Here is a 16,466-nt window from a genome sequence, read left to right as displayed (position 1 = left end):
CTCTTCTCACTAGTAGTCCTAATGACCACATGGGAAGATAGGCCCTCTAAAGATTAAACAAAAAGAGCCTATTGCTCAAGACACAAAAGACAATGATTCAATTTTAGTGCACCAATTGAAGTGTTTTGCTAGTCTATGAAAACAAGGCACACCATAAAAACCCAAAAACCCTTGCCAAGGACCTGCAACAAAGAGTTGTTAGTAGTTTGGATTGTTTCAAATGATCACCCCTTCCTGCAAGCACACAAGTTAGGTAAATTTTAAACCCAAAAGACTTTGTGAAAATAGGGGCCTTCAACCAAATGATTTAGCTTTCAAGACAAGATACACCAATTTCGTTAGCTAGATCTGAAAATGTTAGCTCAAAATAAACCAGATTTGAAACCCTAAATGCAAAATCTGAAAACTGAATCAATAAAAACCCTAAATTTGAAACTAGTGAACACAGACATGATTACCTTCGACACAGATGTGACTTCCTAATGCAAACGCGGTTCTATGAGACATAGACGCGACCACAGAACGCAGACACGTCTTATGGACACAGACGCAACTAAAATTAGCGCATACACGACTTTGTAACACATACGCGTTTTCCTAGAACCTGCAAAATAAAATATTGCCAATAACACAGACACGACTCCAGGTGACGCAGACGCGCTAGAAAATCAAAAACGCGATCTGAAAGTACACAGACGCGGAAATATCAAAAATGCTACCGAAAACATCAGATCTGCAACTTCAAAATACAAAATCTGCAACAAAGAAGTTAAATGCAAAAGGGACAAGAGTCCCACCGGGCGTGCCAAAATGTATATGGTGAAAATGGATAATAAAAATAATGGTATTGAAAGGCTAAATGAATTCAACCACAAAACCCTAGCCTAACAACAACAAAGATCCACCATAACATATGAAGATTACCTAAGACAATGCAAATCAAACGAAATCACAAAGATTATACCATCACATGTCCAATAGGGTTTTGATCTCCATTCTTCCTATCTCCATTGATCTTGCTTGATATATTTGCTCTCAGATTTTATGTGCACAAGAGCTCAACAAAGAACGGAATGTGGTTGCAAGTAAGATCGTAGTGTAGTCAAGTGCATAAAAGATGATTAGAATGCATAGAACGATTAGGGTTTGATAATGAAGGAAGCATCTCCTTATATAGAAGACACTATAAGAAATGGAGAGATAAGATTGAGAGGTGTAAAAGGAGGTCGGCTATGATTAAAGTATAGGTAAAGGAAATAATAAAATAATGAAAGGGGTAGGTAGTGTAAATATTAAGAGATGAATGACATGTGTCATGGGTAGAAAAGGCTAATGAATTAATTAAATAAATAAATATTTATTTAATTAATAGAAGAAATGGGATCAATTAAATAAATAAGATATTTATTTAATTTAGGAAAAAGGATAATTTAAATAAATAAAAGTATTTATTTAAATGAGAAATAAGGCTAGAAGAGGATAAATGAATTAATTAAATAAATAAAGATTTATTTAATTAATAGAAGAATTAAGCTTAGATAATTAAATAAATAAAATATTTATTTAATTAGACTGGACAATTTTAGGTGTCTACAGTGAGAGATTGCATTGCATGGGTTTTCTTGCTTTTATATATTGTACATGGGTACCTATCATGGCCTAGTAGCTGGGACCCATCTTGCATTGTTGACTTGAGTCTTCATTCCCCTAAGTTGCACTTAAGGGGGGGTTGGTGTAATTATTTATTCCTATATGATATAATTACACTTTACTTAAGTTAACTTAGGATAATGCATCGCATCATAGTTTGGATATGAGACACTTAAGGAAGTGTGCACATAGGGATGTAGCTTGTAGGAGAAATTCCACCTTTTGTGGTCTTATCTTGCTGTTACACTCCACATTCGGTGGGTCAGCCACCTCTTGTGGAATATTATATTATTTCTCATACCTACCCCTACTTTTTCTTACCTACCCTTGTTTCTCATTGATCCACATGTCATGATTGTGTGCTCACATGTCCATTTGGCCTTGCCTGTATTCATTGTATTGGTTAATCCAATTGATCATTTGTATATTGATGAGAATACAATTTGTTCTTGTAATACTATTGTCTCTTTTATGTGCTTTTCATTGTGCCCTTGATCATGGCAAAATATCACAAATCTGCCCCCAAGACACTCACCATATATCTCCTAGGATAATGGACCAATTGAGGAGCAATCTTCTTTGGTCTAATTTTCAGAAAAAAGGCAAAAAAATGGGCACACCCTAGGGTGTGATGGGGTTGTTTGAGCTGACAGAGTATCAATATGTGGGTTGTGGTAATACTTGTGACTTTTGACCTTAGGAGAGTCTGTCTAATGTGATGTCGAATTGCCCCAATACAACGAGAACAAAATGAGATCTTGAGAAAGATCCCACCATTCATGGAAATTTGAAAAAAATTCCTTAAACAAATATTCTTTTCATGGTTTTATTCTTTTAATGTGACTGATGTGTCCTTTGCTACACTTCGAAAAATTCAAAACATTATAAGAAACAAATCACAACCTCAAAAAAGTCAAAGTTTTAGTGTTCGACAAGATCAAACAAAACTTCAACAAAGTTAAGTGCTAATATTAACACCAATGTTAGATCCAAATCTTTTGCACAAATTCAAAGATGGTGTACATGTTACTTTCAAGTGATCTTAGGTTTGAGGCAATCAATTCATGCAGAAGTACCATTAGAATCATCACATAAAGTCCTGGCACAGATCATTTCACCAAATTGTATTAAGATTTAGTGTTGCATTAGAGTATAGGAATCATACCTAAGTGAATGGGTATTAGAGGAGATGGAGAATTCCCATTCAAACAACCCAATATTGGGCCAAACAATGACCGATTATAAATAATTGATGGTTTAGATAACCTCACTTGGGAAGTAAGAGTCAATCATGCCCAATATGACACGGTTGAGACCATCATAGATGATGAAATCTGGAACTCTGTTTGTCTTGAAGAGAAACTAAGGAAAAAGATACAAAGAGAAGCTCAAAAAGAAGCCATTAGACAATTGGTAGAAAAGACCATAGCAACATTTCTCAAACCATGTTAAAAGAGCAAGGTGTCAATCATTTTTAGGTGTCAATAATTTTAGGTGTCAATCATTTCTAGGGTCTGTATTGTCTGCATAGTAGTCTTCAATGTATGGGTCTAAAAGGAAACGATAAATTTCCATTTGAACAACCTAATCTTGGGCCAAACAGCGTTCAATTAGAAATAATTGATGATTTGAATATCCTTGCCGAGGAATTAATAGTTGAACAAGACCAATACAACATAGTCCAAGCTGTCATAGATGATAAAGTTCGAACGCCAGTACAAATAGATATAGACCTTGAAAATCAAATCAAAGAAGAGGCAGAATTTGAAGCTTTTTGACAATATGCTGAAAATCTTGTGTTCGAATTTTGGAATCCTTGATAGCAAGTCATCATTCATAGATTTCATTGTCTACACTTTAGTCTTTAGGAAGTCATAGAAACATATTTAGTTGCATTTAATCAAGTCTTGCATACACATCTTAGAGAGTCAAGATCACATCAAAACAATATTCATGCCATTAACATGTGCTCAAAAGAAAAAACACCAAATGGATCCTAACAATGATCCCTTGGTTAACCCAACATGGAATATGGATCTATCCACACAACAACAAACATAGGATTGCACACCTGCAACACTATCAACAAACACAAACAGGATGCCTTCCATTGATGAAATACAACATAATTTGACAAAAGAAGAATTAGAAGCAGCCCAACAAGATCCTGCGACACTCATGATTCTCAACGCTCTCATCATTAATTATAGAGACATTATCTTTCTCTCTTAGTCCAGAATGGGGCCAAGTTACCTCTATGGGTAGACATTTCAATGATATTGCCGCAAGGTGTGACATTAAATAAAAATATACCTCAAATTCCTATTGCAACACAGATGCAAGTAGCAGTTGCTACATCAATGCAAGGTATATCTCAAAATGCCCATATGGCTACAACCTCAGCACAATCAATAGTGGCATCAACAAGTGCCAATCTTACACCACTGACAATTCCCAACATGGTGATGCAAGCTCCAATGGCTCACAATGCTACCTTGGAAAATATAACTCAACCCATAGTTTCAGTTGGTCCACCCATAGTAGTTAGAATGTGAATCAAGGGACAACTAGCTCAGCTCAACCAAATGTCAGTCCACAATTTGTATACTTTACACCACCTAGTGGAACTTATGGTACATAGTTACCTAGTCAGTCTACATTTCAACAAGCTCAAAGGTACTCAAATACTATCCCTTTTGTGGGAGACACTCATCGTCATTACCCATTGACCCAAACAGAGATTCTGACCCAACAAATGGAGAACCTTCAAAATAAAATGGCCAATATGCAAGTAGTTAATGATAAAAAGAGATACACAGTGGAGGACCTCTGTCCATATCCTTTTGATAGAAAATTATACATGTCATCATTTCGCCCACATTTTAAAACTCCAAAGTTTGACATGTATAGAGGGAAAGGGGATCCTTGAGATAATATCAGAGAATTCTTCATGACATGTATTGAAGTAGCTCACAATGATACATACTTAATGAGGCTATTTTTCAAGAGTCTTGGAGGGATAGCATTAGAATGGTTTTGACACCTTCCACCCAAAATTACTTCGTGGAGAGAATTGGCCGAGTTATTTATATCCAACTTTTCCTTTAACATAGATAATCCAATTAACTTAATGGATTTATGTGAGACAAAGAAAAAATAAGGTGAAACCTTCACCACATTCTTGCAAAGATGGAGAGGCCTATATCGTAGATGTCTTCGTCACATCCCTAAAGCAGATCAAGTCGACATCTTCAATGAAAATCTTGTGCCTCCAATTAAATGTCCATTACAAATGCAATGCCTAAACAATTTTAAAGACATAACAGAAAAAGGCATCAAATGAGAGAGAGGCCTATTAGAACAAGGGATATTGAAATACCACAAGGATAGTGGACCAACCACCAGTACAAACAATGAAAGGCCAAAATTTTGGTCTAGAAACAAAAATGTCACAAATGATGGAGTTGTTGATGCACATGTTGTAAATAGAGCTCAACTAACAATATTTATACAAGGACCAACCAATTTTGCCAATAAAAACCAGTCTTGGACAAACAAAACCAATGCACTACAATCAAACAATCCAAGGCCACCAAGGATAGGTGCACCTAGAAGAAAATTTACACCCCTCGGTGAACCTATTGAATCAACACTGAAAAAATTGATACAGAGCAATGTCATAACTTTACAAGAAACTAGGCCATATGAACCAGGGCCATTTAAGCTTGCCTGGTGGAATGACAATGATTTTTGTGATTATCACTGCAATAAGGGTCACAAGACAGCAAGTTGCTACAAATTGAAGAACCTCATCCAAGATCTTATTAATCAAGGTGATATTACTATGGATACTAATAAGGCACCCAGCACACTAAGTGTAGGAGATGAAATGGTAGCTACAATCACAGTGAATCCTAAAAGAAGAGATTGTGTTGTCATCACTAGAAGATCAAAGGTCACATTACATGGGGTGCCTTCAAACCCCCCTTCAATAACTAGCAACTACAATATGGTGGATTGTTTGAAGTGAACTCCAGCCCAAATTTCACTATTTGAGTTATTGCACATATCGTCAGCTCATAAGGAAGTCTTGGATAAAGCCTTACAAGATTCGGTTATTGCTAGAGATATTGATGAGAACACATTACAATCCATGGTTGGAAACTTGGCAGCTTCAAAGGTCGCATTGACTGAACAAGATATACCTACAAACCAACCCATGCATAATGATCCCTTGCACTTGGAAGCTTTGGTTGACCAAAAAAGGTTTGAAGAATACTTATAGATGGTGGAGTTGGCCTTAACATATTCACACTACATTTGATCAAAGCTTTAGGATATTTTGAACATTATATTGATTATACCAAGAGAATCATTATTAAAATCTATGATGACAAGGAACACCCATCTAAGGGTATGGTGAATTTACCAGTACAAGTGGGACCAACTACAACAAACATCACCTTTCAAGTCCTGGACAGAGAATTGGGGTACAATAAGTTGTTAGGTCACCCATGGATACATACAATGCAAGCAGTACCATCAACTTTTCACCAATGTGTAAAGTTCTCGTACAATGGCATAGAGATCATTGTCCATGGTGACCCAAACCCTTTTCAACATTGTAATTATTTAAGGGAAAGCACAAAAAATCAAGTACCAAAAAATTAGAAAGCCCCTCTTCACTTACAAATGGAATAATTATCAATTAGAGAAATAGAGAAAAATACACCAACCAAATCTTCTTTGCAGATTAAGGAAGTTGGTTGTGGAGATTATTTCAAGTACCTCAAATGGAAAACAATCATCTTTTTCTCCCAGGTCTTTTGGGAAGCCTTAGATAACAACAATGAAGAAAGATAAAGGAAAAGAGATAGTGAAGTATTCATATTCATGCTCTTTCATTAGATGGGGAGACTTACAAGAAGAATCTCTAAATGAAGATATCAATCACTGGATATACAGAGAATAAGATGGCATGACAGTACCCAGGCTACCTCTACATCAATATGGCAATGGCTTAAAGACATTAAAAAAACATGGGTATGATGGCACCACATGATTAGGACTACAAAAGAAAGGAATATTAGAACTTGTTTTTCCACATGAAATCCCAAAGAATCAAGGCTTGGGATATAAACTTGTACCACAAATAACAGAAGTCAAACAATGTACATTAGATATACTGAACAAGCCTAGGTTACCCTTAGAATAAATACCTCAAAATCAGTCATCAACAAGAATGTATTCCTCTTCATCTCAAAAAAGAAAGAGACCACCAACATCTCCTATTATGGAATTAGATGGTGAAGACATGAGGCAACTTCTACAAGAAACTAGCATAGATTCATCTAGCAGTACATTACCTGAAAAATCTGCACAAGCAAACATGGTAGCAGATATAGAATTAACACCAACAAATGAGCCAAATCCTTGGTTATTGTCAATACTTTTGCCAAGGTAAACAATTCCAGCTCCTCCATTCGAGTCAGATGAAGAAATATTGCAAAGACTAATACCAGGTGTAAGAAGGGTATCCACTAATCTGCAACAAACTCAATTACAAGAACAAGAGCAGATGAGTGACACGAGATAAAAAAGTGAAACATACATAGAAAGTGTCACAAATTCTCATGACTATGAATTCCCATATGATCATGAAGACAACCCACCACCAATTTATGATGAGGACACATCAGGTCATAACCAAGTATGCATCGTATCAAGATCTTTTATGACAACAGGGAAGAAAGACTTATCCCTTATACATCCATATTTGATTGACTGGAGGAAAAAAGGAAAGCCACAATTAGATTGGTTTCAAAATGATGAAACCATAGCTAAATTCTTGGGTGCAAGGGACAAACTCCATTATAATGATCACAAGGTTGGCTTTGCAATAGATTTAAATAGAACTGCATATTTTGGAGAAGCAAGCTCCTCTCCTAATCAATATAATGATAATAAAGAAGAACACATTCCTCATAACATAATGGATGATCTACCTATTTATAAAGAATAGACAACATTATTGGTAGAAGAAACTGAGGAAATCAACATAGGTGATACTGAGAAAGTTCGTAACATTCACCTAGCAAAATCCCTAAATCTGATAGAAAAAGAGAAATTTATCAAATTCTTTAACCAAAGACCAATCAATTTTTCATGGTCTTATGCAGATGTGCCTAGATTAGATCCTGAATTGGTCTTACATCATTTACCATTGCTTCCAAGAGTAAAACCATATAAGTAGAAGCTTGGGAAGATGCACCCTCACATAGCCTTGTTAGTCAAAATTGAGCTACAAAAATTGTTAGATGTGGGTTTCATTAGGCCCATAGACTACACTGAATGGATTTCAAATCTATTCCTGGTATCCAAGCATACTAGAGTTATTAGGATCTGCACTAGCTTTAGAGATCTCAACAAGGCTTTCCCAAAATATGACTTTCCACAACCTAACATAGACGTCATAGTGGACTTGATAGCTGGAAATGAAATGCTATCACTCATAAATGGGTTTTTTGGTTATAATCAAATCAAAATTGCACCAGAAGACCAACCTAAAACTGCATTCACTTGTCCATGGGCAACATATTGTTCGAATTTGATCCCATTTGCCCTCAAAAATGCAAGTGCCACTTATAAAAGTTCAATGGCCACCTTATTCCATGACATGATACACATAATCATGGAAGAGTATGTAGATGACTTGCTAGAAAAGTCCAACACAAGGGATAGTCATCTAGACACATTAGCTAAGATCTTTGATAGACTTGAGCAATACAATGTAAGACTCAATCCAAAAAGATGTGTCTTCCAAGTAATGTCTGGAAAACTCTTGGGCTTCATTGTATCCAATCGCGGCATTGAGATATATTCAGAGAAAGTGAAAGCTATTTTAGACATGCCATCACCTACAATGCTCAAGCAACTTAGATGTCTACAATGCAGATTACAGTCCATGAGGCGTTTCATTGTCCAATTGGAAAAAAAGTGCCAATCATTTCAACATCTTTTAAGAAAGTCCTCATATTCAAATGGACACAACAATGCCAAGAGGCATTCGAGACACTAAAAGAATATCTTTTGTCCACACCGATCTTGGTTCTACTTGTGCATGGGAAACCATTACTATTGTATATAGCTGCAACAAAATCCTCCTTAGGTTCTCTCCTAGCACAACATGATGAACAAGGAAAAGAGAGAGCTGTCTAATACATTAGTAGAACACTCATTGGATATGAACTCAACTATGCACCAATAGAAAGAGCATATCTTGCAGTATTTTTTACATCACAAAAATTGAGACATTATATGTTGAGTCATAAAGTACAGCTCATTGCACAATTTGATCCACTCAAGTACCTAATGAATAGAGAAGGACTAACCGGAAGACTTGCAAATTCGGTTATGATACTTAGTGAGTTCAACATTGAATATGTCAATAGAAAAGCCATAAAAGGATAAATCATAGCAGATCAACTTGCAGAAGCACCCCTAAAAGACAATCATCCAATGGTGATAGATTTTCTAGATGAATCAGTATTTGCACTATCAGCACAAACAAATTGGAAATTATTGCAGGAGCAGGAATTTTGTTCATGACTCTTCAAGGAGATTCAATTCCCAAATCATTTAGGACTAGCTTCCCTTGGACCAATAACATTGTTGAATATGAAGTCCTAATGGTAGGACTATGCATTACACTACAATGGAAGATCAAGGACCTATAGGTTTTTGGAGACTCATAGCTTATTATTAATCAAGTCAATGATGATTACAATACAAAAGATGATAAGCTAACACCGTACAAACAATTTATGGAAGAATAAAAGAAACACTTCACCAATGTAACATTTGAATAGATACTAAGAGTGCAAAATAAGGCAGTAGATGCAATGGCAATGGTAGGATCTCTCTTGGATATGCCAAACGATGGAAATCATTTTGAATTTCAAGTGGAACAAATAATTGTCCTATCTTATGAAATACCATCCAGTGAATATGTATGTATGATAATAGGATCTGAGTCCCCATGGTATAGAGATATATATGCATACCTTCATGATCAATATATACATCCTCAGCTTTCATTAAATCAAGGGAAGGCACTCATCCAACAATCGTACAAAAAAGTGTTGATAGCACCTTATTCAGATGCCTTAATGTTGAAGAGGCACAAATCGCCCTCAAAGAAGTTCATGATTGCATATGTGGTGCAAATTCTTCTGGACTTGATCTAACAAAAACACTATTGCAAATAGGTTATTAGTGGCCTACAATGGAAAAGGACGCTTACAAGTATGTCCAAAGATGCAAGCAATGCCAAATGCATGGGAACCTAATTCATGCACCTACTCAATATCTTTAGCCAATAACATCACCATGGCCATTTTCATAGTGGGGATTAGATCTTGTAGGGAAAATAAACCCTACCTCCTCCAATGGACATAAGTTTATCCTCATAGCTATGGAATATTTCACAAAATGGGTTGAAGCAATCCTAATGACTTTCACAATAGGCAAGAAAATAGCTAAATTCATTTTGAATTATATTATTTGCAGATATGGAGTGCCCATGTGCATTGTAACTAATAATGAATGACCCTTCAAAAATCAAGAAGTGGGTGAGCTTTGTGAACAATTTAACATCCAACAATGTTTTGCAACACCCTACTATCCCCAAAGCAATGGTCAAGTTGAGGTGACAAACAAAACTATTTTGAAAATTTTAAAGAAATTTGTCAACGACAGTGTATGAGATTGGCATCTCCAACTAAATTTGGCTCTCTAGGCTTATTGAACTAGTGTCTGCATAGCAACTAGTACGACACCGTTCTCTTTGGTTTATGGTTCAGAAGCTATTTTGCCTATCGAGGTAGAATTGTCATCGCTCAGGGTCTCTCTTTAAAACATTATCTCAGAAGAAGACTATAGAGTAGCACGTTTGCAAGAACTAGAATTCCTAGATGAAAAATGATAAAGTGATGTGAATCATTTAAAATGATATCAAAACATAATGAGAAGAAGCTAAAACAAAAGAGTTAACCCACGTTGCTTCAAAATAGGAGACATCATTCTTAAAGAAAATCAAAGGAACTTTGTTGAACATGAAAAACCAAGAAAATTTGTGCCTAACTGGTTAGGTCCTTTTGTCATAATGAAATTAATTGGAAACAACACTTATCTTTTGCAAACAATGGAGGGAGATTCACTCCCTGATCCCATTAACAACATGCACCTAAAAAGATATTACATCTAAGGGTGGGTTCATTTCAATTTTCAATACTTCATTTGTATATATCTTCATTGCATTGCATATATTCATTTCAAAGTACATCGTAACTACTTGCATATCACCATTACACAACATATAGATGCATATCATTATTTCTTTCTCATATAGTTGCATCAATAAGTCAAAGAGATTGTCAGAGTCATTCACCTGTCTGCACCAAAAGGAGCGAAGGTTGTCTCATTTCCTAGATACTTGTTCATGAAGTCTTTAGGAGGCCTTTAGTCATTCATCTTCAATGTCATCTTTTGATTAATATTTATCCTTGGTTGGGTAGAGTTTTCACTATCAAGTCTTATTACCCAAAATCTATCAATTGCTATATCTCACACATTAATCAATAGCTCCAAGTCATTACAAATACCTAGTTAGTCATGTGGCTAGTGAAAAACCCAAAGTTCTACTTCACCGCTATTGTAATTGTCATACCCACATATGTTTCATTACTTTCAAGTCAAGGCAAAAAAATAAAATAAAAGAGTGTTATGCCAATATCCATATCAAAACATCAAGGCAAAATAAGCAATGATATATAATTAAAATATCATGTGTAATAAAATCTTGACTATGGGAACATGTGAATAACTCCATTAGGGTTATGGACACCTCGTGGAAATGGAGCAATATTTGAGAGATTATAGTACATAACCTCGTCGGAGCCCTAAAGCTTTCTAGCAGTGAGGCTCTATCCAGGTTACTTTTGAAGTCAGAATAACCTACGTATCTAGTCACATAGGATTCCAAGGGTCTTTGATGGTTATAAGAGTTAGAATAAATTCAATTGCACACACATGGGAAAAGAAAGATCAAATTTTCAAGAATTGGTGGAGAATTTTTCCGTGCCTCCATTCATAAATCTTGGTTACATAGTGTGTTAGGTTGGATGGTCTAAGGTTTTTTTGAGAACGGATTGAACTCCTATCTCTAAAACATTTCCTACCTTCAGTTCAATTAGTGCATTTCAGAATGAAAGATATACACTCATCCATGTTCTAATATGATCTGCATTTTTGTCATGCATCTTGCATTAGCATAACTCATATCAAAATTCATTGTCTCCATATGCATAGGTCTGCACACTTTGGCGCATAACTGAAAAAATCCTAAAAATCAGATAAACTCTTGAAAAAAATCCTAAAATCCTAAAATGTAATGAAAAAATCCTAAATATCCTAAAATGTCATGAAAAAATCTAAAAATCAGAAAATGTCCTGAAAAAAAAAAAAAATCAAAGCAAGAAAGCATGGGCCATCCATCAAATCAAATCAACAACAAACAAACTCTCAAAGTCTATAATAAAACTGATCACATGTCTTGTTAATCAATCTATCAATCAAACTCTATCAAACATCAACATGCCTTATACAAGGAAGGGTACACTCGAAACCAAACAGATCGGTCTTATATGAGGTACTCACTCTTTGAAACTGTTACATTCCTATCAATTATCACACAAATCAAAATTATGACCTAGATCAATATGACTAGTGAATTTTGTCCAAGTTAGTCTTATCTTTATCAATTAATGGCAGGTCATGTTTCATCGATACCAAAACATCAAAAATTTCAAAAATCCAAAAAACATCAAAAATTTAAAAAACTCCAAAAAAACATCAAAAATATCAAAAAATAAAAAAACATCAAAAATATCAAAAAATCAAAATTATCAAAAATATAAAAAATATAGAAAAATCAAGCCCAAAAAATTGAAATCCGCAATTGCTAATATTAATCCGCAATTGATGTTAAAATCCCACACAATTGAGAATATTTATCCGCAATTGCTATTAAAATCCATTGCAATTGTTATCAAAATCCGTTGCAATTGCTAAAATCCACCGCAATTGCCAGAAAGGGGGAAAAATACAAAAAAAATCAAAATATCAATCCACAAAATACAAAAACATTGAAAAAATCAATTGAAAACTTGCAGTAACATGTCTCGCAAGAGTCAAATATCCTAGTAGCTATCCAACAAACACTTCACATGAAGTTCACAAAGGATATAACTATCTTAAACCAAACATCTGCAATCAAACTGAACAAGTCATATCAATCGTATCAACTATCCATATCAACATGATCATTATCTTATCTTAAACAGAATCGGTACACTCAAAACCAAACAAGTCAGTCATAAACGGGGTCCAAAACTTCTAAAATTAGACATTATCAAAATCACATCAAACATATCAAAGTAAAGGCACAGTCAGTCCAACTACTAAGTTTTGTCTATTTTGGTTGACTCTCTTTCTCAAACTGGTAAAGATAATCTATTTTAGCTAGTCAAGGATGTCCAAAAAGTGACTAGAGGAGCTGTGATGGGCATGATCCTTTTATTTGTTTGTTGTTTATGGTTTGAACCAATGAAGTTCTGGGACAATTTCTCTGGTGGGTGTCTGTGATAGGAGCATTCAGTTTGTGAATGCTACACATACCTCGACCCCTAGCGTAATTCCTGAAATGGAGGGTTCATTCCTTGTCTACTACATATTTGTTTCTTTGCAATGAGATATCTATACAGCTTGGTTCCTCATACCCTAGTGTAATAAGATCCATTGTTAAATAATAAGGCTCAATGATGATAATGCATTGCACTACAAATAAAGCAATGAATACTTTCTCATCAAAATTTTATCAAATCATTTCTATCATATCTATTTCTGGAATAAACAAAGGTTGATTCAATTGATTTATCATTTCATATCTATTCTATGTCTAACAACTAACAATTCTTCCAAATTCATGATTTTTAATACCTATTTTGACACAACAACAAAAATAATATCATCACATTACATTTTCATATACATCACTTCATAATATTAGTCCATTGCATTATAATAAGAATTTCATCAACCATTATACATCGCAAGATAAAGGTACATCACATCACTACATGATATCACATTCACATTACAATCATTATCACATAAGCATAAAAAAAACAAAGATAAATTAGAATCATTATCACCTCAGAAAAGAAAGAGCGCACCAACATCTCCTATCATGGAATCAAATGGTGAAGACATGAGGCAACTTCTACAAGAAACTAGCATAGAGACATCTAGTAGTACAGTACCTGAAACATCTACACAAGCAAACATGGTGACAGATATAGGATTAACGCTAGTAGATGAGGCAAATCTTTGGTTACTGTTGTAGATAGGAAATTGAGGAAATCATCAAAGCAAGTAACAAATTGGCCTAGCTCAATCACAAAAACTCAATTGCAATGACAACAATCCTAATTACACTCAATAAAGACATGAAAACAAGACATCAATTCAAACGCAAACCATTACAAACTTGAATGTCTCCTTCATGTGGCTCCATTGTCCTTCTTTCTCCTTCAAATAGCTTTGTTGTGGATCTCACCTACTAATGCATGAGCATGATGTGAAAGCAAGTAGACAAGATGATAGTGCAAGAATACTAGAAGCGTGATTGATTCGACCAAGGATCAGGGATCAGGGACCTTGATTGAAGAAATTCATCCAATTTATAGACAAATTGGAGAAAAGACAAGATTAGCATTAAATTGACATTAGAGGCAATTGATTTCAAAAATGGCACAATTGAGTTAAAGAAAGAAGGTTATGACACCTTCTATGTCATGAATTATGACATATTGCCAATGCAAAGGTTAGAGGACTAGAAGCTTATGACATCTTGCTATGCCAATAGTATGACGCATGAGAAATTCATGCTTCCACCGAAGCACAAAAATAGGGAGAGACTAGAGAGAAATTGATTAGGTGGAAATTGAATTTGACAAATTAGAAAATAGGTGGAAATCAGGAATTAGGAAAATTAGAAATTGATGAAATTAGAAAAATAAGTGAATTAATTAACAATTTTTCATTTATTAATTAATTCACAAAGAGGGAAGAATTAGTTAGCCAATTAAATAAACATTTAATTGTGACAAGAAGACTTAGGATAAATAAATAAATTATTTAACCTAGAGGGAAAATGGAGAGAAAATGACAAACAAGGTTAAATGAATAAATCATGAAACCCTAGAAGATAAATTAGAAATGCAAGGACGACAATCATGTAAGATTGATTTGATGTCGATTTGATCATGATTTTGAATTGATAAATGATTTGATTGATAAATGCACTGAGGAACAATGACAAATTGATCCAAATTGACATGATTGAGAAAGATGACGATTGATGACAAATTGATCGCAAGACGACAAGATTGAAAATGACAATGATTGATGACAAATCAATCGCAAAATGACGAGATTGAAAATGACAATGATCAATGACAAATCGATTGCAAAATGATAAGATTGAAAATGACAACAATCGATGACAAATCGATCGCAAGTCGACAAGATTGAAAAGAGGACAAAACCCTAATTAGGATTGACGATGTCCAAAATGAAATTGAATTGATGATGTCAAAATATGCTAAATGAGCATGCACATTGATGCGACAGGATAAGATTGACCAAAATCATGACTAAAAGATTGTTATCAACAAGACCAAATTCAAAAGCAAGACAACTGAAGAATGCAGAAGAAGGACTCGATTCTCACAAATGATAAAGACCAAGTGCGTGACATAGGAGAAATGTTAATGCAACGCAAAAGCCTAAAATGAGGCAATGCGCAAATGTTAACGTACGATTCCGCAAGCGTTGATCATTTTTAGACGTCTACATTTTGCCCCTCTTTGAGACAATGCGATATTAAGAATTGTTTCAAAGAACAATAAAGAAAATGCCCTAGACAATGACAATGACATATGCATGCCCCCTCGAGGAATTGGCCGGAAACATCTAGAAAAGAGGCCAATTGATCGATAAGAATGATAGAACATGATAGGAGCAAACAGACTGAAAATCAGAGATCGGATATACGAATGACAAGCAATTGAAGGTGCAAAAGACCACGACCGACATGAGATGGAGAGAGTGCACGTCCATGTATGCACTGACAAAGATCTATAAATGAGACAAAGAGAGTGAAAATTGCTCATTTGCACTAGCCCAAGAAGTGGATTTGTTGCTCTGGAAACGGACACTTGCAGAGAGATGGTGAACATTCCAATGGCAGATCACCTCGGAGAACATGTACGCACCTACAGACGACCAGACGATGTGGGAGCAGCGGTATGTATCTCAAAAACCCATATTGTCAATTTTATGAATTTTGATCGCTTGCGGGACATTGCGGGGCCCACAGGGAATGCAGAAACTGATTTCTGTGCTTGTGTGAGTGCATCCTGTGCTTGTGTAGGGTATCCTACACTTGTGTAGGGTACACAAGTGCAAGTTGTTGCTACATAGGCGCAAGACTTATCACACAGGTGCAAGTTGTTGCTACATAGGCGCAAGACTTATCACATAGGTGCAGTTGTGCATTGGGAACCCTAATTTGGCCAAAAACAGCATGCGAATGATCCAAAAAGGGGGGATAAGATTAGGATAGGTCAAAATAGATGAGAAACACCCTGATTTGGACATGAAACAAGGAAATGTAGCCCATAGAAGGAAACCCT

The sequence above is a fragment of the Cryptomeria japonica genome, chromosome 6, assembly GCF_030272615.1.
Source record: "Cryptomeria japonica chromosome 6, Sugi_1.0, whole genome shotgun sequence".
Lineage (NCBI taxonomy): Eukaryota > Viridiplantae > Streptophyta > Pinopsida > Cupressales > Cupressaceae > Cryptomeria > Cryptomeria japonica.
This window is presented reverse-complemented; position numbering follows the sequence as displayed.